The 20,378-nt window shown below is 49.8% G+C and overlaps 1 long non-coding RNA gene across 1 annotated transcript; it reads left to right on the top strand.

Moving 5' to 3' along the window:
* Nucleotides 1-294: 294 nt before the first annotated feature.
* Nucleotides 295-10,389, top strand: LOC119154088. Its single transcript, XR_005106329.1, has 3 exons — nucleotides 295-554; nucleotides 6,412-6,604; nucleotides 7,245-10,389. It is a non-coding gene; the product is annotated as an uncharacterized LOC119154088 (long non-coding RNA).
* The last annotated feature ends 9,989 nt before the right edge of the window (nucleotides 10,390-20,378 follow it).

Here is a 20,378-nt window from a genome sequence, read left to right as displayed (position 1 = left end):
AAATGTAACCTCTGAGCTCCGCTGTAGTTAATATGACATGGAGAAGGGTTGTTACTGAGTTTCCTCTGTCTGGCTTATTTATGAACATACTGAACTGTCATATGAATGGCTGTACTGATTTCTGAAAATTACCTGATTAAGTTGAAACTATTTCCTAAAAATAGAAGAGCAAATAGGCAGGATACTGGGCCCTGCATAGACAGGCTTTGACATAGGTGCTAGGCAGCTTTTGTGGACTCATCATTATATTTTACTTTGTTTCTAAGCTTGCTGGCTTTCCACTGGGAGACTGAATTAAGCTAACAAATATTTTTTATTTTCTTAAGTTCCAGCAAAGCAGTCTTAACGGCTCTCAGTGTCACTGCTCAGTGTCAGCTCTTCTGAGGATAAGCTGGACCCCCTTTGCACCCTGTCCGTTGTTTTGTTGGCTTTCCCTGCCTTGCAGAGTGAACACCCTGGGAGGTGTCAAAGTGCAGCCGTGCACAGCACAGGACCCTGAAGATGGAAACAAGGCTGGAGAATCCGTCTACCAAATTCAGGCTGCTGAAGAAGAGGTTAGTGATCCCTAAAGCTTGTCCTGGGCATTGTGCCACCCTCACGTCAGTGGTAATGTACAGTCATGACCGTCCCCTAGGCTGGCTGAGCACGGCTCCATGGCGGATCCCTTGGCCTCATCTTCGTCAGGTCAGAGTCCAAACTGCCAAGTCTCAGGGGGTGAGCTTTGCCCTGCGGGGGAGCTGATCCAGCCAGCCAAGACCGGCAGCGTTTGCCCTGTTGGACTGGCCCCATCACCTGGGGAATGTACCCCAGGGCATGGGTTGGAGCAGCACGAAGGCTGGCTTTAAAATAGAGTTTATGGTCTAAGACAATCTGAAGCTGTCCTGTGCCCAGTCCAGAGTGGAGGAAGCCAGCTGCTGTTGCCTACCCATTAGCGATGCCTGGCTTCTATCCCTGTGCTGGGGCAGGAGTGATGCGCACCCCCGCCGCATCCCCAGCATCTCTGCGCTGCAGCTGCACTGGCCACAGCTGTCAGTGCTGGTGCTGCTTTTGCTGCCCAATGTGGGGCTCATGCTGCAGCAATGCTTTGGCTGAAGTGCTGCTGTCTGCACATGCCTCCTATCAGAGAAAAAACCAAAATGTGCTGATGAACTGGAAAGTACTGGATCAGAGGACCTAGCCAGTTTCCCAGCAAGAGGCTATGTGTCTCTGTGACCTGTGGGACCCAGATGTCCCCTGCTTGGCTCCCACCCCGTAAACAGCAAACACCATCTCCCCTTAGTACAGGGGTGACTCCACTCTACTGTGCAATGTTGACAATGACCATCAATGGATAAAATATTTCCTAGATTCCAGGAAATACTTTCTGGAGCACAGGTTAGTGTTTGAAGCAGGTAGATCCTATTCTCACCAGAAGGCAGTTGCACCTGCCTGTGTCCTGCCTGTGGGTGGGTGTCCTGGTGCTTTAGCTCTCATGAGGGTATGGAGACATGTTGTGGGGAAGAAAACAAAAAAAACCCCAAGCAAACCAAAAATCCACCAACCAACCAACCAAAACCAAGCAAAACCCCACCCACCCACTCCCATATTTATGAGCAAATGTTGGTAAATCAGTGCTAGTATTTTACCCGCTAGGTTCTGTGAAGGGAATAAGGAAACGATACCAGGCTGTATTTTTATAGCAGTGTGAGGAGCCCTTCCTCTTTACTGCGTTTTCTGCCAGTATCCATCTTTTGAAGACATCTGAAATGATGTAACTATGACAAACGAGTGAGGCTAATTGTTAGAGGATTTTCATCACTAGCAATAAGATCTGTAGAGGGAGAACTTGTCTTACTAAATTCACTGCACTGTTTGTCAGGGGAAGGAAGGGTCAGCCCTCAGGATGAAAGCCTAGATCAAAATGTGCTCCCTCTGTGTTTTGGCATAGTAAAATGCTAAATACATAAACAGGCCCTTTATCATGAAATACATTACAAACTCCTTCAGTCCCATCAGCTGCTCCATCACTGTCATGATTTCCCAGAGCTGATTTGGGTCAGTAAGAGGCTTCTGGTGCAGGAAAATATCCCATTTTTCCTTTCAGCCTGATCATGAGAGGTTTTCCAGCCTGGGAAACTGGGACTAGGAGCTGGATGGGGTATGAAAATGTGGGTTTATGCGGTTTGGGTTTTCCATGGTGCAAGAGCCCAGGGAAGGCTGATCAGCTCCAGGTTTAGTTTGGTGTGTCCTGAAGGCTTAAATCGAAGCATTTCAGGCCCTTGGCTGCTGAAGTGGTCCCAGTAAGCTTGCAGGTAACCTGCCCAGCTCTGCTGTTCCCTGGGGCTGAGTGAGACCGGGTATAAAGCTGCCACTGAAGCACTGTAGTTCCCACAGGGAGTCTTCAGCAGTCCCTTAAGTTTCAGCTTTGATTCCTCTGCGAGGGCTGGGTGTACATTCTCTGCTGGGCCTGGGCTGTGTTGCACCCTGTAACAGCTGGTAAAATGCTGTTCAGCTCCAAAAGCTCATTAGAAGCAAGCTGCAAGGGGTTGATGGTCTGAAAATTTCTCAGTGCTCAGAAACTGTACTATTCTGAGAGCCATGGTTCCTCCCAAGGTGATTATAAAGCACCTCAAATCCACACATTTAAGTGCTCCCAACAGGGAATGTGAATGCCAGATATTCTGGTTTAAGAGCTGTCCCAGTTGCAATGCTTTTAGTGCCAGTGCAGATGGAAGTGGATGGCAGAAAAGAACAGACAGGACAAATAATCCCGCACTACAGCGAGCCTGGGATCCTTAGAGCAGCTCCTGGGATCTGCTTGTGCTGTGAGCTCTGGGTAAGTGCTTGTGCGTGGGAAGTGTTTTGGAACAGCCTTAGTACGACCTTGTAGCAGGACAGCAGCAGTTCTGAGCACAAACCGGCAGGGTCAAGGCGCAGAGGCAAACCACAGCACCTGGCCCGTATGCCGCGTTCCCTCCCCAGCCCCAGAAACCCTCTGGCTTTTGCCCAGCATGAGGAACACCCAGCCGGAGGGGCTCTGCCAGCCTGGCTGTGGGGTTAGCAAGCTGCCTGACAGCCCTCTGCTTTCACCCCAAAACAATTCCCCCCTTCCCAACGTGTGCCAGGGGCTGTGTGGCAGGGCAGAGCCGGGGAGCGGCATGGGGGCTGGCAGAGGAAGGGCTGGAGGGGTCCGGCACCTGCTCAGCTGGGCCATGACTCCCCAGGGACAAGTCAGGGCTGCAGCTGCAGCCTCGGCTACTGGCAGGAGACCATCACACCTGGGAACATCTGTGTCACAGGGATGGATGGGGTGTGGGCAGCGCTGTGCAACCTCCCCTGGGGCTGGGCGCTGCGTGGGTCATGTGGCTCCAGGCCCGATCAGGGCTGGGCCACCATCGGGTAAGTCACTGGATGGTCAGCAGGGAAACTCCAGGCTTGGAATAAAGTGTTCAAGGCTTTGAGGCTGACTTTGGAGCCCAGGACTGGGAGTGCGAAGGAGATGTGGTGTGTTGGGGAAGACAAGCAGGGTTCTGAGAATGGAAGGACAGCGATGCCTCTGCAAGGCTCAGCCCCATCCCAGGGACCTGAGAGCTGTCCTCAGGGGTGTCACTTTAAATAAATAATTAAAAAAAAAAGACACCAGAAAATCTCTGGGGATGTGACCCCAGGACAGCTTCTCAGCTTTTGCTCAAAAGCAAGGGAGGAATCTGAGGAGCCCCCAGGCCCCCAGGTTGGGGTGAAGCCCTGCAGCTGAGGGTCATAGAGTGGCACAGTTGGGACCATCCTCACCACTGCCCTAAGCATCGGGGATGGCTGCAGAGGGCAGTTAATCACAGCAGTTGTTTTTCTAGCTGAACCAGTAATAACTCACAGCTCAGAGCATTCCCTGGACGCGCAGGCAGGAGAAGGCTGGGTGCCCCTGTGAGACAGCCTGTGGCAACGGGCACTTGTGATGCTCCACTGAGGCCGTGTCCCCTTCCCCTGGTCCTTGCTGCACCACAGGAATCAAGCTCTCCTGTGCTCCAGCAGAATTAAGTTGTCCAAATAATTTTTGTTTAACCTTGTCATTGTTCAGTATTTTGTCCCTCAGTCCCACCGGCACTGACGCCCTTGGCAATCCGCCCTGCCACGGCCCCCCTGGCCACTCTGGGCTGGGGATGGAGCGGGGCAGCGAAGGCTTCCTCTGTGCCAGCCCGGGCTTCTCCCTGCACGAGGGCATTTTCCTCGGGACATCAGTCACTGCTTTTGGGCCTGGTTTTCTTGCCGCTTCAGTGCGTGGTGATGAATCAAGCCCAAGCAGACAAAGCCTGTATTAATTTTGCTGCAGTCTGGTGCATTAATACACTAATTATTAACTATTATAAATCCTTTTTATGAGATTCTGAGCAATAACATCTCCTGTTCTAAAAATATACCAGGAAGGTAAGGAAGCACAAAAACATAAGTGCCAAAGCTATTTTAATTTCCTAATACATTTCATGCTAATAATTCACAAGAAAACTGCTTGATGTGGGTATTAAGCAATTAAATTGCAGCTGCAGGCTGAAATTTTCAAATTAGGTAACATTTTACCCCAAATGGCTGCTCTGTATTTGGAGCACAACCTGTGCTGTCTATTTTGGGGTTTGCGTTTCACTTGTAAAATTTAGATGTATATGCAAAGAGGGGCATTTTCGGTCTTGGCTATGTTGCAGCTGTGTCATTAAAGCACAGATAATCAGATTTGCATCTGCAGCTGAACTGAATGAGTCCAAGTGACAAGCAGGAACAGGGACGGGGGTCGCAGAAGCGGGGAGCCCCGCGGCGGGAGGGAGGGGTGGCATGCCATGCAGCTCCTGGGAAGCCGCAGTGTGCGTGCCTGCAGCACTGCAGCTGTGCTGGCAGGCAGGCACTGCTTAACGGTGTACTGGGGTTTCATATAAAACCAGCAATAATACCAGCAAACTGTTGGATCTAGTGGGAAATCAGGCAGTGACAGAAGCATTTTAAAAAACTTTAAAAAGAAATTTCTCAGGGGTGTGGGACAGGGTTAGCTAGAGCTGTTGCACACAAACCCTTGCTTTCTCCCCAGTAACTGAAACTGACCCCAAACAAACGAGCTGTTGGAAATCCCGCGGTGCTGTTAAATATGTGGATCTACTTTCAGCTGAAAGCTCAATATCCTTCTCAGCATTCCTAAAACAAGTCACTAATTCGAGCAAGGAATGAGAAAACGGCTACTCATTGCTTGACTGGAGGCTGAGGCTCGTAAACCTCAGGTACAGCCCGGCCAGGATGCCCAGACCCTGCAGAGAGGGTCGGGGCGAGGGGCGGCCCAGGGGTGGTCCCCGCAGCAGGGGTCCCCGCTGACCTCCGCAGCCCCGTACCGCACTGTACGGTCCCATCTTCTGGCAGAACCCCGTAACAGCAGGCAGGAAAGCTGCAGGGAAGCAGACTCCACTTTTCTGCTTTTATTTGCACCCAACGTTACTCCTTTGAAAAACGTCAGTTTCTCAAAACTGAATTTTTGCAGAAAGGAAGGGGTGCTTTTGCTTCATCTTCTGAGTCAAAGATTTTGAGAAAGAACTTGCGAGCTGTAAAAAGATTTTTTTCTGGCCTTTTCTAGATTGAAAAACTCAGCTGATGCATTTTGCAATGATTTTTGGCTTGGGGAATTGCTTACAATAAAACAAACTGCAGCTGAAATCCAAGCGTGGGCCCCATCTCAGTACAGTGGGGCGATGGGGAAACCAGCCCCAGACCAAAGCACTTCCCTGGAGGGTCTCTGGGGGGTCCTGAGGGGCCCAAGGGCCCCCTCCACCTTGCCAGCACCGCAGGGACCAGCCGTGGTGCTGCAAAGCCCTGCCATGCTGAACACTTCCCTGAAGCGTTGCTGCCAGTTTGAGGTTTTTGCTGCAGGTGTGTGGTGGGCAGCTCTGGCCAGGAGGTGACCGGCACCACTCCCCCATGCTGGCCCTTGGCAGGGGAGGGCAAGCAGGACCCTAGGGGAGCTGTTTTGGATGTGGGTGTAGTGGTGGGCAGAAACTGGGTCTAGTTGGTTGTTAATGTACCACTCTCCTCCCATGTGCCTGTGTGCGGGAGTGACCATTTCATTCCCTAGATGCTATGGCTTGTAGGGAGAAGACATATATGTGTATTTTTGTTCCCCCATTCGGCATGAAACAAAAGCAGGTGTTTTAGGGAGCGTGCTGCTGGTGTTTCGAGGCCCCGCCAGCAGAAACACAGGCTGCCTACCTGCGGTGAAGGGGAAGGCACCTTCTTCCTGCCCATGTCGGCGCTGTAATATTTCCAAGGGAGCTACCACCACCCTGTAGAATTCCCTGTGTTCCCGCTAGGTATATTGGGTGAAGACCTTTTTGTGGCTGTGTCTGCTTTCATTCAGAAAACGTTGAGGCAAAGAGAACACCTGAGGGATTTTATCGTGTCTTGTAGGAGGGACTGGACTCCTTAACGTACTGCCTTGCTCACCAGCACGGCATGTTTCTGCATATCTGTCCCCGTCTCTGCGGGCAGCTGCACCCCAGCACATGGAGGGGGGTAATGGGAGGACCTCCTCCTGCCCCCCTGCACCGTCTCAGGCGAGGAGATGCACAAAGCCAAGAAGCTGCTGTCAGCAAACCATGGGGTGAGTAAGACTGAGCATCATTAGGTGGTCCTGCCTGCAGGAGGAATGGGGGCCAAAGACCCTGCAAGCAAGTGAGGTGCAGCTCCAACAGGAGACAGGGTGGGCTGGTGGGGCATGCTTCATCCCCTGCGGGCCACCCACCTTGTGCTGAAATGACAGACACCAAGCAGCGAAGGCACATCCTGGCTCAAGGGAAATTTTACATTCAGGCAAAACTTTGGAAGAAAGTTTTAACACTCGTTGAGTTTCCAAGTAGGAAATGCAGACTGCATTTCCTCTTGTCCTAGGAGGAAAGTCTCACAGGGGCTCCTGCCCTCATGGCTGTTAGAATTATTATACTTGAGTATAACAGGAGCTATTATCTGTGAAGACAGAGGCCAACCACGCAGCTGTCAAACACGGCATACCGGAGAACCACCAAACACCATCGCTGGAGCTGCTCACTTGGTGTGATTCCCCATGCATCAACCAGAGGCTGCCAGTAGCAGTGCTGCCCCTTGTTGACATCAGCTGGCTCTTTTACACCTTATCAAACATCATGTGCAATCTGTTGAATTAAAAAAAAACACCACAGACAAACATCAGAGCGTGCTGAGTGACTCTGTCTTGATGGCTCAGTACTTGCGGCTTTGATTTACAGGTTGTTTGGAGACCTACTGTTCCAAAGCAAAGCCCTTTGGCTGTCACCTGTTGGCAGTTACTAACTGGTGGCTCCTCTACAGCACACAGGATCAACTATTCAAAGCTTTACATGTTTGGTGAGTAATGTGCCAGAAGGACTGAACTAGAAATGATGCATTATTTTTTAAAAGCCATTGTCCCTCCCTCTAGTATTTCTTGGTGTGTGAAGCCAACAAGCTTTTCTATATAGAAGGAAAAAGTTGGGTCTAGAGGACGTTGGCAAGGAGCCCCTCCGCAGCAAGAGGCACAAAGCGTGCTGCCGGAGCTGCCACCCGTGCTGCGTGGATGCGAACACGCAACGTACGATGCTACATTTTCATAGTCTAGGATAAATGGTGAAGAGCTTTTAAAAGCACAGAAGAGTGTGTGCACAGAAGGAAGTCGTGATATTTAGATAAGCACACCTTGACCTTTATTGCTGCTGGCAAAGCAGCCTGGTTTTGTCTGCTTGCCAGCTCTGCAGGCAGTGCCGAGCCCTCCAGGCTGGTAGCCCAGAAGCGCCTGCCCTTGCCATGGGCACAGCAGGGGGCTTGTGCCAGCTGGCCCTTTACCCTTCAAAACACATGTTAAATATTGGGGCAGGTGGTGCTCTACCCACCCACTGGCTGCTTTTGCAGGGCGACAAGTATGCAAAGGACGGGGCTGCTCCCCATGGCATGTGGTGGTGGGATGGGGCTTCCTCTGGAGCTGCTGAACAGCTCTGCTAGCTGGGCAGATCCATCTTTTCTAGCAGAGAGATGGAAAAAAAGAAGAGCACAAGGCACTCTGGGCTTTCAATATTTTAAGGCCTGTTTTCATAATCCTAGAATAGCCTTTTTGCTTGTAATAAAGCACAATGATTGCTTCACAGCGCCCAAAATAATCTGTTTCCTACTCCACATCCTAGAACTGTGTAAGTAACTGAACCATGGAGCCCTGGAGGGATAAAGCTGTGCACAATGTGATGGGCTGGGGATAATGGTGCTCACCTGCATGCTTGGGGACATTTGCATACCTCTGGCGAGGGAAGCCCTCATAGTGAGCAGGTTCACCTGAGCTGCCTTCAAGGTTCTGCATTCCAGATGGCACCATGAAAACCAGTTTCTGGAAACTTGCTTTGTGGGCAGCACACCCTGGGTAACACCTGCTTTTCCTTGCTGCGTGCAGTCACTGTGGTGTTTCAGGGCAGTTGCTGCAGTGTCTCAGAGCGGGCGCTGCCCATGCAGCAGCCCCAGGAGCAGCTCACTCTGAGGATGCTCCACCAAGGCCTGCCAGCTGGGCAAATGCTTTTCATTGCTGCTTGGCTGGGTGTTCTTTTGCTGATTTGTCATAGGAGAGCCATAAAAATCACTGCTAACCTTCAATGATTATTTATAGTTATTTCTTCTCGAGAGTTAATACTATCATACATGCACAAGCATTTTCTTATTATCAAGCGTTTGAGAGAAAAAGAGTGGTTTGTGGTTGAAATGAATCACTGGTGTTATTCACAGAGCACTGATGTTAGAAGCAGAATCATTTCATTAACAAGCATGACTGGTAAGACATGATTGCTGCTTAAATTCTTAATAATTAAATCAAATATTTACCCCTTAACAGGGAACGGTGGTAAGTCCCACAGCAATGCACTGATTTAAAAGGCCAATACAAACATGAGTTATTTGTACCATAGTCTTTTATGAAGAGTTACAATGGCATCCACCTCAGGCCAATAGCTTTTCAGAAACTGGGACATAGTTATTTGTGACCTTTAAAATACAAGTTCCAGACTGTGGCTCATCCACCGGTCTTAAAAACATCATATTCCTCTCTCAGAGCACAACCAGAGGGTGGAAAGCTCTCAGAGAGGAGGGACTGAAAGGTTCCCCCTGTGTACCCAGCTTGAGCTGAAGGGATTTCATCAGTAGATTTTGCCTTTTTGATCTTGTGGACTTTTCAAATGATCTGCAAGCCCATACGACCGAACTCCGGCTGTTCTGCAAATCAGCTTCCACGAATTGCCGGTCCTTGCCCTTCGGTGGCAGCCAGCCCACAGCTGGCTCTGCCACCTGGGGGAAACATCTCTCGTTCTTCCCATAAGAAAGAGGCGAGGGGAGGCCCAGGGCGAGCCTGGCTGCCCCACGGCCAGGTGGGCTGCAGTCCCGCCAGAGAAGCCATTCCAACAGTGCGGTGCCCAGGCTGGCCGGTGCGGCCGTGGGCCCAGCAGAGCCTGGCACTGGGCAGGAGGTCCCGCTGCTGGGCCAGACTCCCGAAGCCATCCTGGGTTCCCTGCCTTGGGAAGGGCCAGCGGCACCCACAGCCGGAGCTGGGAGACTCGTGCGGCCAGGGCTGTTTGCTGGGAGGTGCCTGACTCAGCCTCCAACTGTCTTTTTAGAAGGAGAAAAAGGTAATGAAGATATTCAGGAAAACCTTTAACAAAAGGAAAAGCACCAGTGGATGTATAGCACAGAGGGATCCGTTTTCTGTAAGACACATCTCTTACAAGCGGAAATTTAAAAACCACGCAGTTACATTTTTCATCTGGAGATTTGATTACCAAGGACACAGAAAATGCATGTAAGGGGGTGGCCCCACGTAACATCCCAGCCCATGGCTGAGCCCACCACACAGTCTGTGTGGGCTGGTCCCTGTCTCACAAGCAGCAGGGACTAAGTTAAGGCCAGGAAGGAAAAGGTTTTATTTTTTTTTCTCTCAAACTGACCTCCTCAGCTTTGGTATTGGCCAGCCGAAACCTGCTGTTAAAACTGTGGGCTAGAAGAAGATGGGGACACCAAGATTTTTCCTCTTGATTTTATTACATGCAGATTGTCATTTCTGAGCCACAAGACAGCTGCAAATTTTGGGTAGGAAATTTGGGTGTTTTTTTCATGTCTACTGGTGTGTTTTGCTAGTGTAAATGTTTTTCAGCATGCTGTGCTGAAGACCATCAGGATGTAGAAATACCCTTTTTTCAGGAGCTAATTCTGGGCAGGGCCCTGGCACCCATGCCTTGCACGGCAGTGCAGCGGGCAGGACTGAAGGCAGTGACTGCTGGCAGGTGTGAGGCACTGGGCAGGACGCTGCCCCAGCTGAGCGCATCTCCAGCTGATGGCCCATGCCCAAACCCACGGGGAGCAGCTCCCAGCCCTGGGTCCTGCTCCCCAGGGAGCACAGCGCAGGCTGCCCATAAGCTGCACACCCAGGACCTGCGCTTTCCCAGCTGGCAACTGGGCTGCAGAGGGAAAAGCCAAGCTCTTGCTCGTAATGGGTCCCACTGCCCCCCTGCCTTGCCTCACAGCTCCGTACCCAGATGTCTGTCTGCCTCTCCGCTGGTACTGGCACATTCTGTCAGCACAGCCTGCAGCCAGCCCCAGGTACCAACAGAAAACCTGCACTGCTGGCTGGTAGCCTCAGTTCTCCCCAGATGCTGGCCAGGGCTGGATGCTCACAGAAGAGATGGTTTGCAAACTATAGATCCGTTCATTCCCTTTGGCAGAGCAATGCCTAAATCCCTTAGAAAAGCAAAATTCTCAACATATTTTTCCTGTCTATTTGTATTTTTTCACATCTAAAGTGCTGGTAACACATTCCACAGCAGCTGAGGGCGACTGGCCAGGCAAGAGATGGTTCATTGAATCAGAGTATCATCCCCTGCAGTCTGTTTCTCCTGGCCTCCTGAAAGCATGTGATGAAGCAAGATGCTTCTTAAGTCAGAACAGCAAAAGGCGCCTTCTGTCTCCAAGCAGACTAAATTTAGTGATGCCGCAGGCAGCAAGCATCCTCCTGCTTAAATAACGAATGGCTATTAGCACTGGGTGAAAGGGAAGAGGAGCACTTGGATCTGAGAGAGGACCGAGGTGGCACCATGCTACCCATCACATCTGCAGGATCTGCAGGAAGGCTCTGCTCAAGGCATGGAGATGCTCCACCTGCTCAGAGCAAGGGTCAGCTGGGGCTCCAGGTGAATCAGTCAGCAGCAATAATCTGTTAATCATTCAGCAGGTTTTAATAACTGTCATTACCCTTGGTACACTTTGCTGAAGGCTGGAGTTAATGAAGTTCCCAGAGAGAGAGAGAGAGAAAGCATAAACATTTCAAAAAACAGACAACACTGGCATATGGCTGTGATGCAGGGCTGTCCAGGAGGGGGAGGGGCCTGGCTGACCTTCAGCAGGGATCGGTGGCGAGCTGACCTCAGGGCATGTGGAGAGAGAGATGCTTGAGGGACCAGCACAGGGAGCAGGTGGGGGCTGGTGGCAATGGCTCCAGTGCTTGCCCACTTACTGCCCCGTGGGGAGGGGGAGAGCAAGGCACTGATGAGCTAAAGGCTGGGATTTGCCGTGGCTCTGCCTGAAGCTATTTTACTCGACCCTATAAGAAGGTTACCAACACGTGAAAAATGCTGCAACTGAAAGTGGTGCGTATAGCTCTGCATTTACCAACTCAACACTTTCTCTGTGCAAAAATTCATCAACGCTTCTGGAGTCTGCATCTAGTCTGAAACACCTCGTCTGGGCCTAAAGGTAAAACTGGATGTTACATGAGTGTCTTCATCACCGTTATATTGTTTGCTCTGGTCTATGAAGTAGGAACAGGAATAAGTCCCTCAGGAGAGCCCCCCTCTCTTCAGGCATCAGTCTGGCAGCCATGGGGTAGAGCAGGTAATTAAAAATTAGCTTCTGCAGGAGAATGAGAGGCTGAAAACCTGCTAATTATATATCTCCACCCCAACCCTGGTCTGAAGCCAAATTATGCTGTGCAGCTCAGGACAACCACTCTGTGCTGTACAGACCCCTTCCCTGCCCACATACCCACAGCTATGGTTATAATTGATGTGTCCCATTTTGGGAGAGCCAGAGAAACAAAAATAAACTTCAAAGCATTTGAGGGCAGGAATGGTGAAGTTTAAATATATAGTGGTTTCTGCTGCAAGGATTCTTCTGGGAAAGAGGCTGGCCTATTGCATGGGTGCATTTGTCCATGAGTGGCATGGCACGTGATCCCTCACTTTCTGATGACTGTGCCTTTGATTGTGTTCTTTTATGTTCCTCTGATGTGCAGGACTGCAGAGGTTTAGTGACATTCTATGTAGTATTTTGAATGAAAACAAGAAATGCAGCTGCATGCTTTTGTACAAGTTCAGCAGTCAGCCAAGGGCTTTTTTAGCTATAATAGCAGGCTTTAGGGTTAGACTCATGCTGGTTTCAAAAAGAAGCTTGCTGACCACACTAGCAGCACAGATGCTGGCACCAGCAGCTCCCAGGTGGTCAGAGAGCTGCCCGGTACCCAGCTGGCCAGGACACGGTGTGGGGCAGGGCAAGGCCCCCAGCCCCCGCCCTCGCCTGCCCTCCTGCAGGCACCCCCCTGCTGCTGCTGCCGGTCACCGCTGCTGGAGGGAGGTTGCCTGCTGGCCGCACCCGAGAGCTCCTCGTGGTCTGCTGGGGCTCTGGGTGCTGCCGTGTCCTTCAGAAAGCTGAGTCTGGGACCAGCTCCTGCCTCTGACCTTCATTCTAGCTTGATGAGGATTTTTTTGTTGTTTCAGATAAAACTTGTTCATCATGTGTGAATTAAAATACCATTCCCACCCTCTCCAGAGGTCCCACCACTGCCAGCTCAACTCAAATGTCTCAAAAATGCCTTCTTTGCAAACTGCTGTTACACGGTGTTGGAAAGACAGCCTGGTGTAAGGTCTGGAGCTAATTTTATCAACTCAGATTGCAGGAAAGACCTTGTGCCTGGAGAGGGTGAGCGGGTTTGCAAGGTGCAGTGTCTGAATCGGAGCAGCTTTCTTGTCCCCAGCTGCAGCAGCATAAGACAGGCTCTGTGCCCTGAGAGCCTGCCCCTACTCACATAAGTGCGATTCCTGTAATACCATTAATGATGCAACAGATGGAAATGGTCAATAATGTGAGCAGGCTACATTGTGCTGATCAGGGCACAGCCTTCCAGGAAGGTCTACTTGCACAAAAATGTGATTCATTAAAATAACACTGCCCATTTGAGACCAATATAGCAAGGAAAAATGCAGAGGCTGGCTGGCAAGGGTGCATACGCCGCCTGTGCACCACCCGATGTGTTACCCAGTGCTTCTGCCAAACAGACCAAGCAGCCAGGGGTAAGGAACACAAGCTGCTGGGGAAGGATGTGGGGAGGCTTGTTCCAATAGCTCAACAGATCTGAAAGAGAAGCAGCAGAAATCGGGGCTTGCTTACCTGCCACCTCGTATGCGGCTACTTGTCTGTATTTCAGGAGCTGGAGCGTTCCTGATGATGGCAAATCCCTCCCTGTAAAGCTGTGCAGATCACCTTTCTCCAGCTCATGCTCACTTTTTCAGAATAAGCCCTCGTGGTGCTTCCTAAGAGGCTGCAGTGATGTGCCACGGGGGCAGGAGCTGCTACCTGAAGCCAGCATCTGTACACCAAGCAAAGTGAAGAATAATCACTGCTTGTGTTAATTGTGAATACTAAAAAGGGCTCTACACGTGGTGAAAGCCTTCCTGATAGAAATAGCTCCATCTCACATGAGAGAAAATTAACTCATATTAAAATGTTAGGCTTGGGACTCAAAGCACCTGGACTAAACTGTTTTGCCAAAACCCTCACCTGTAATTTTAGATCACACAGTTATTTGATTACCTCTGTTTCTCACATATAAAATAGGAATAAGACAATTTCCCCAGCTGCCATGCAGTCCTGGCTCTAGCAGCTCCAAGGCTCTGCAGAAGTTTTGGCTGTGAGCTTGGTGAGGGCAGGGGGTGTTTGCTGCGCACTTCTGTAACACGGTGCCAAACCCCAACTTTTGCTTCCCACTAATATAGCTCATAGTCAGCAAAAAGTAGCTGCAACCTGACCCTTCAAAGCCCCCGGTTTCTTCTCTCTACCATAGCATTCAGCTCTGAGTCAACCAGCTCCCAGCCAACTTCCAGCTCTTGGCTCCCTCCTGTTCATCAAAACATGACTTTCTTGTGGCTAACATGGCAATTACTTGCACATTAGAAAACAGTTTTGGGATGGAGCTACATGCCTTTAAGCCATGTTTTATACCATCATTGTTGACTCCCCCCATCGTAGAAAATAATTTATCGTGCTGTTGCATTGACTTTTCCTTTAATCTCCTCTCACAACCTATCAACTTGGAAACATCTAAAGAAAATCACCTCCAGTCTCTAGTAGATGCGATCTCTTCCATTCGTTACCATGTTATTTCTCACTTATGTGATTACAAAGTGCAGCTGCTTATCAGTAGTGCGTGGTAAAAAAGATGTGAATGTAAATGTCTCAGAATCTTTCTATGAGATGTGATCCTGTTCAAAACCAGTTTCTGGGTGAGATGCAGAATGATGGCAGAAATACAGATTTCTCACAAATGTATAGAGCGTGCACATTTCAGGGCTGCTGTACCATGCTGAAAGTTTTATACACCATGTACTGAAATAGCTGCAAATACAGCTTGAAAAAATAGACTTGCCAGAGCCTGTGAGTAACCTTCTGAATCAGGAGTAAAGTAGCTACTTCCCCAACTGTGATGTGATGTGTGTGTGTGTATATATATATATATATATAGTTTTATATACATAGCACTATAAGAGTCGATTGTGATTTATTGACATGGACTAATAAAACCCATTTTTTGGCCAGCAGAGCATGCAAGGCAGTTAGGGAAGCTGTAAAAGTAACTCCCATGAAATGAGACCCCATAAAGTACATTCTCCGAGCAAGCACGGAGCCGTTTCCCAGCGAAGCGTGCGTAATGGCTGTGGAGAGCCCGTGCTGGCCATCCAGGCTGCTGGCCGCCACGGCTAGGGAGGTGCAGGGCCATTGGGCTCAGGGGGACAGAGCTCTGCAGGGGGGAACGTGGGTGAAACCGGGCCAGGGCGGGTGGGGAGCTGGGCAACGGCGGGAGGGAGATGCGTGGTGGGAGGAGATGATGGGAGAAGAGCAGTCGCCTTCTTCACGGATCAGCTGCTCAAATCCAGCTTTTACCTCTTCACCCAAGAGGCAGCACTTGCATGGCAGAAGGGAAGCGGGGCAGCCCAGCGCTGGCTGGCTCAGTGCCGGGGCGCTGAGCTCGGGGCTCGGGTCGGTGTGTGCGGGAGCCCAGCACGGGTCAGTGCCCCACCATGACCATACTTCATTGACTCACAATGGTGTCATTTTTTTCTGTAAAATTTCCAGTAACGTTGCAACACATTCCACGGCATGCTGTTTGAGGTCATATCCTCTGCTGCTTGGTACTAAAACATCCCGATTGTATATTTCCACGACTAAGAGCAAAGCTATTTAGGAAAGGTTTTGATGCAGATGGGAAAAAGATCAGGAGCACGAGGAGGTTAGGTTTCAAAGCGGGAAGTATTCTTTAAAATACACATAGGTATGATTTGATGACAGTGCATGCTAAGCAACGTTCACAGGTACATCGGTATTGGAGCAGGACATCTTCAGTACACAAATAAAACTTTGGAAAAGGCCTCTGGCTTGAGATGCAACTCCAAATGGCGATAATTTAGAATCGTTTTCTTCTTAATAATGGTTTTCTAAAATCTATATGAAAGTGGGACTGGTACTCTGACTTCAGCAGAAAAAAGATCGAAAGAATAAACAGTTATTGCATTGCAGTTATTGGGCTGCACAAACCAGCCCACAATGAATCAGAATTGACAATAAAACCCTTTCCTACAGACACTTCAGTTTTTATGTTCTGGAGAGTAGGAATTTGTCCCCAGTTGCACACTCTCCTTTTGTGGCTGTAATAATTAGTTTTCCCCAAAACTAAAATCCCCAGTCAAAAGCAAAATTGCCCTTTCCCTCCAGCCTGGCATGGATGTGCTGCTGGGCATGCTTCTGGCAGAGCAGCTCCCAGCCACCCTCCGCAATAACTCAGTGCCCGTTGATCGCTTTCAGCCGCTGCCGCTGGCATCCTCCTAAAGTCCCGTTTAACCTGCAGCAGGGGGAGATGTTTTACTCTTGTGAGCAAAGATGTCCTTAGTTTTGTTTTGTTTTCTTTTGGGGCTGGAGACTAGAATATACTCAGAATGTGAGCAAGAAATTGAACTTTTCAGGTAGGTTTGGACTTTAAAGTTGGAGAAAAAAGGAAACAAATGCCATCTGAGGATGTTTGTGAGCTCATCATGTGAAAAAGGATCTTTCCACGTGTGTGGATGCTGAGGATGTAGCAGTCATCAGACTGGGAAGTGGTGGTCCAGCTAATCATTCTCTGCAGCTCCCGCCCCAAGGGAAGTGTTGGAGATGGGTCAAACTCTCCTGCCTGTGGTATCTGACAGGCCTGACTCCTTAAAGGTGGGGAACCATAAAAGAGAATATTCCTGTCTTTTTTTTTTCCTGCCGCTTTATTGCCTTGCCCCTGTAGGACAGGGCAGGGGCTGTGGTACCCATCCCCTTGCCCCCACTCCCCAGCAACAAGTGTCAGTCACTCCTCAGAAACCCACTCACATGCAAAGTACCTGTGGGCTCTGCAAACCACCGCAGCATCGCCAGCAGTGTAAGCTTCCCCTCTCCCCAAAGCAGGCAAGAGGGAAGCAAGCCCTGTCCGGCACACCAGCGGTGGTGCAGCCCGTGCCGTGCATGCTGGTGCTCCCAGGTGGGCACAGGGGCTCAGTGCAGTCCCCACCGCAGGGAGCATCGTACCTGCCTCCAGACTGCTACAGACACTCATGGGTACCCTTCAGGGTCTCTTGCCACCTCAGGTTTCTTTTTGCTTTTTAACTTTACCTTATGACAAGCCAAAGGACATCTTCCAGAAGCTGAATCCACACCCCAATCCTGTTTGAAACATTGTAAACAATTTCATGGCAGTTTTCTGGAAAGGTGATGAATTACTAAATACCAGTTACCCCAAACTTTCAGCTTCACAGTTTAGACATTCGTCATTCGGCCAGGAGCACAGATCTCTGCAGAGCACCCCAGCCCTGGGAGCTGGGCAGGTGGCACCCACAGTGCTCAGTGACTGTGTGGTGTGTCCCCTCCTGCTGCCAGGACTTGCCTGCTCCAGCGCCTCTGGCTCTGGCATTGCCTCTGGCAAGAGTGCCTGGTCCCCAGGCAGGCATTTTGCACCAGCCACCATCAGCTTCTGGGGGGTGGCCCAAGGTGTCACTGGGACTGAGGGCACCTCCCCACATTTCTGGGGCTCAGGATGTCACTGCAGTGACACCACACGCCACCTGCAAGTAGGTGTGCATGGGCTGGTTGGAAAGAGGTGACTGGAAAGGGTTTGGTGTGGTTTGTTTCTTTTCCCATGTGAGCCCCTTGTGAGTTCCATACACTCGGTCTGCCTTTATCTCTGCAGAAGAGACTGCAGCTTGTATTTTACATATAACTTCTAATATCATATAAAGCTGATTTTCTGATAATAGGAAAATGAAATATGCGGCATTTCTGACTCCATTTTGCTAAAGCTAAAGCAAGGGTAGTATGTGTGACATGACCAAAACCTCAACACTCAATCTAACCTTGTAGTTGGATGTTATTAATAGTAAATGCATACCAGGTAGTCTCATGGTGACCTTGAAAATGAGGAAGAAATCTTATCTGCCAGGTCATAGTTATCCAGGCATTTTTGAAGAGGAAATTCATATTTTTACTAATTTTTTTGAAAATATTTTTTGCTATGCTGCGGACACATAATTTTATCCAGTGTCATAAAAAGACTTACACAAAAAACCCCACTGATCTTGGTGGTTTATGAGTAAGTACTATATTTACTATGGGCAAATGAAGAAGAAATAAAATCCAACTTCAACCTCATTTCAATTTGCAAGATATGAAAAATGTTTCTGGAAGGTAGCTAATAAATGTGATGGATGCGCCCAGCAGTAATTGATCATTTATTTGAAAAAAATCCTGGCAAACATTTAATTCTACTATTCGTTAAAATGTTGCCCTTGCGAGACATAATCCATAAAAGTGATCTATCTAATAACTATGATGTCAGTGAATTAAGATAGAGGATGAAGGTAAACTGGGATTCCTAAGAGGCAAATTACAAATGCTAATTCTTTTGCAGGTTAATGCAAGTGGTCCTGCATCCATTCAGCCCCTGTGAAATACATGACAACCAGCCTTTCTACCCGTTCTTTGGAGTACATTATTTTTAAATGCTTTTGTCAATTTAAGGTTTCAGGCGTTGGGAAGAGCAAAAACAAGTGCTGGACACATACTTTTCCTGCTTAGCTCCATTGCGAGGAGTGGCGTGTCCTGCTGCAGCTCTCACCTTGGCCCCAAACCCTCACTTCAGCCCTGTGTGACCTGAGCCCCTCAAAATCACTTGGGTGTCTGTTTTGTCATGTCCCCCCTTCCTCCAAGGAAGGTGCGTTTAGCTTCATGAAGGTTCTTCTTGGATGGCACTTGAGGAACCCTGCCCAAGCTGTGGCTGGGGAGGTCCATCACTGAGCTGCTCTGTATGGCTTCAGGGTAGCCATGGCAGGTATTAATCTGCCAACCTGAGCATCCTGCACACAGGGAAGGAGGGGCTGTAAGGGCAGTGTGGGCAGTATGGGTGGTATAGGCGGTATGAGGGGCTTGGGAGGCATGGGCGTTATGGGTGGTGTGGGTGGTATAGGCAGTAGGGGCAGTATGGTGGTACGGGTGGTACAGGCGTTGCTTGAGGCAAGCCTAGGGTCAGTGCACAGCGTTGCCATTGCACTGGCTGACGCTGGGGAGGAGCTTCTCGGCCACGGCTGTTCACATCACCAGCAGGAGGGAACCACATGGGATTTCTTCACCCTGCACAAGGCGGGAGTGGGGCAGTTAGGAACATCTTTGTGTACAGGACATTTGCACAGTGAAAGAGAAAGGCCAGGCTGCGCTGGGCCTCTCCGTAAGCGCCGAGCATGCTCCCCATCACCACTGCCGCTAGCTATTGAACACTGAGAGTGAAGCACTTTTTTTTTCTCATTTTTTCCTTTGTTTGGATTTGGGGCTGCCAGAGGCATCTGGCAGGTTCAGAGCGCAGTAACGGGAGTGCAAGCACAAGGCAGAGCAGAGGCCACTGCTCAGCCATGACCAGAAGAGACAGTTCAGAGCAGCTGCACAAAAAGTATTTTTACTCTTAGGAAATGCTGAGGAATGTTCATTGATTTCTGATTTTGGATGAAGAACAAACACAATCACCAGAACTGCTCTGTCTGTGAATAATCCACTTTTATACCCAATGGGATAAGACAGAGAAATGTAGACAAACATCTCAATTACTGAAATTAAAGCACTGGTGAGACCCAGAATCATGACTGACTAGCTGGGATTTTCAAAGGCGGTTGGTTTTGGCATGAGAAGCATATGACGAATAGGTGGGCATTGGAGCCTGGGCAGGGCAGCCACTCTGCTGTCACTCGTGCCCAACAGGCAGCCAGCTGCTGTGCTGGGGTTGGTGACCAAACCAGCCGGGCTGCCTGTGACCATACACTGCTTTGCCCTACCTACAGGATGAAGGTGACATCACATCAGAGTGCAACTTCTGTGTGTGACCTCACCTGGTGTTTCATCCTGAGTGACCTCGCCTCCAGACCAGCTGCCTCCCTGGGTCCTGTCAGAGAGAAAACCAGGAAACGGAGCTGGTGTCCCCACCACCAGCATCCCCGTAGTGAATGTTACATGAATGGCAGGTCCCCATGTTCCTGACCATGACCACAAGTGAGCCACCAAGGCTGTAACACCCAGAGGCGAGGCAGAGCAGGCAGCCCTCCATGTCCCTCCTGGCCACCAGCTGCCATTGCCTGGATTTAAGGCTGCCTAGCATGACCCAAGGTATGAGAGGAGCTGGAGGGAGAAGCAATGTGGCACCGTGTGGGTTCGGTGCTGGGAGCGCAGGACACGCAAGGCTGTGCTGCTGCGGGACAGGGTGGCCAGGGGCTCTGCATCCACCCTGTGCCCCCAGAGCTGGAGGAGCCCCAGGGGTGTGTCAGACATGCACGTTAGGCAGGCTCCCAATGCCTGCTGCTGCTTACCTAAATCAAAATCCTCATTAAAATGAGCAAGTGAGACATTGCTAGGTAACTCTAATTAGTTTGAATGGCAGGAAAAAAATAAAACCAATTAAGAACTAATTGAACAGTTGCTCTATTTTAGGGGGTGGTGATCTGTCTTTGAGCAGATAAACAACAAAGGCAAAGAGTGTATCTTTG

The sequence above is a fragment of the Falco rusticolus genome, chromosome 9 (assembly GCF_015220075.1).
Source record: "Falco rusticolus isolate bFalRus1 chromosome 9, bFalRus1.pri, whole genome shotgun sequence".
Classification (NCBI taxonomy): domain Eukaryota; kingdom Metazoa; phylum Chordata; class Aves; order Falconiformes; family Falconidae; genus Falco; species Falco rusticolus.
This window is presented reverse-complemented; position numbering and strand designations above follow the sequence as displayed.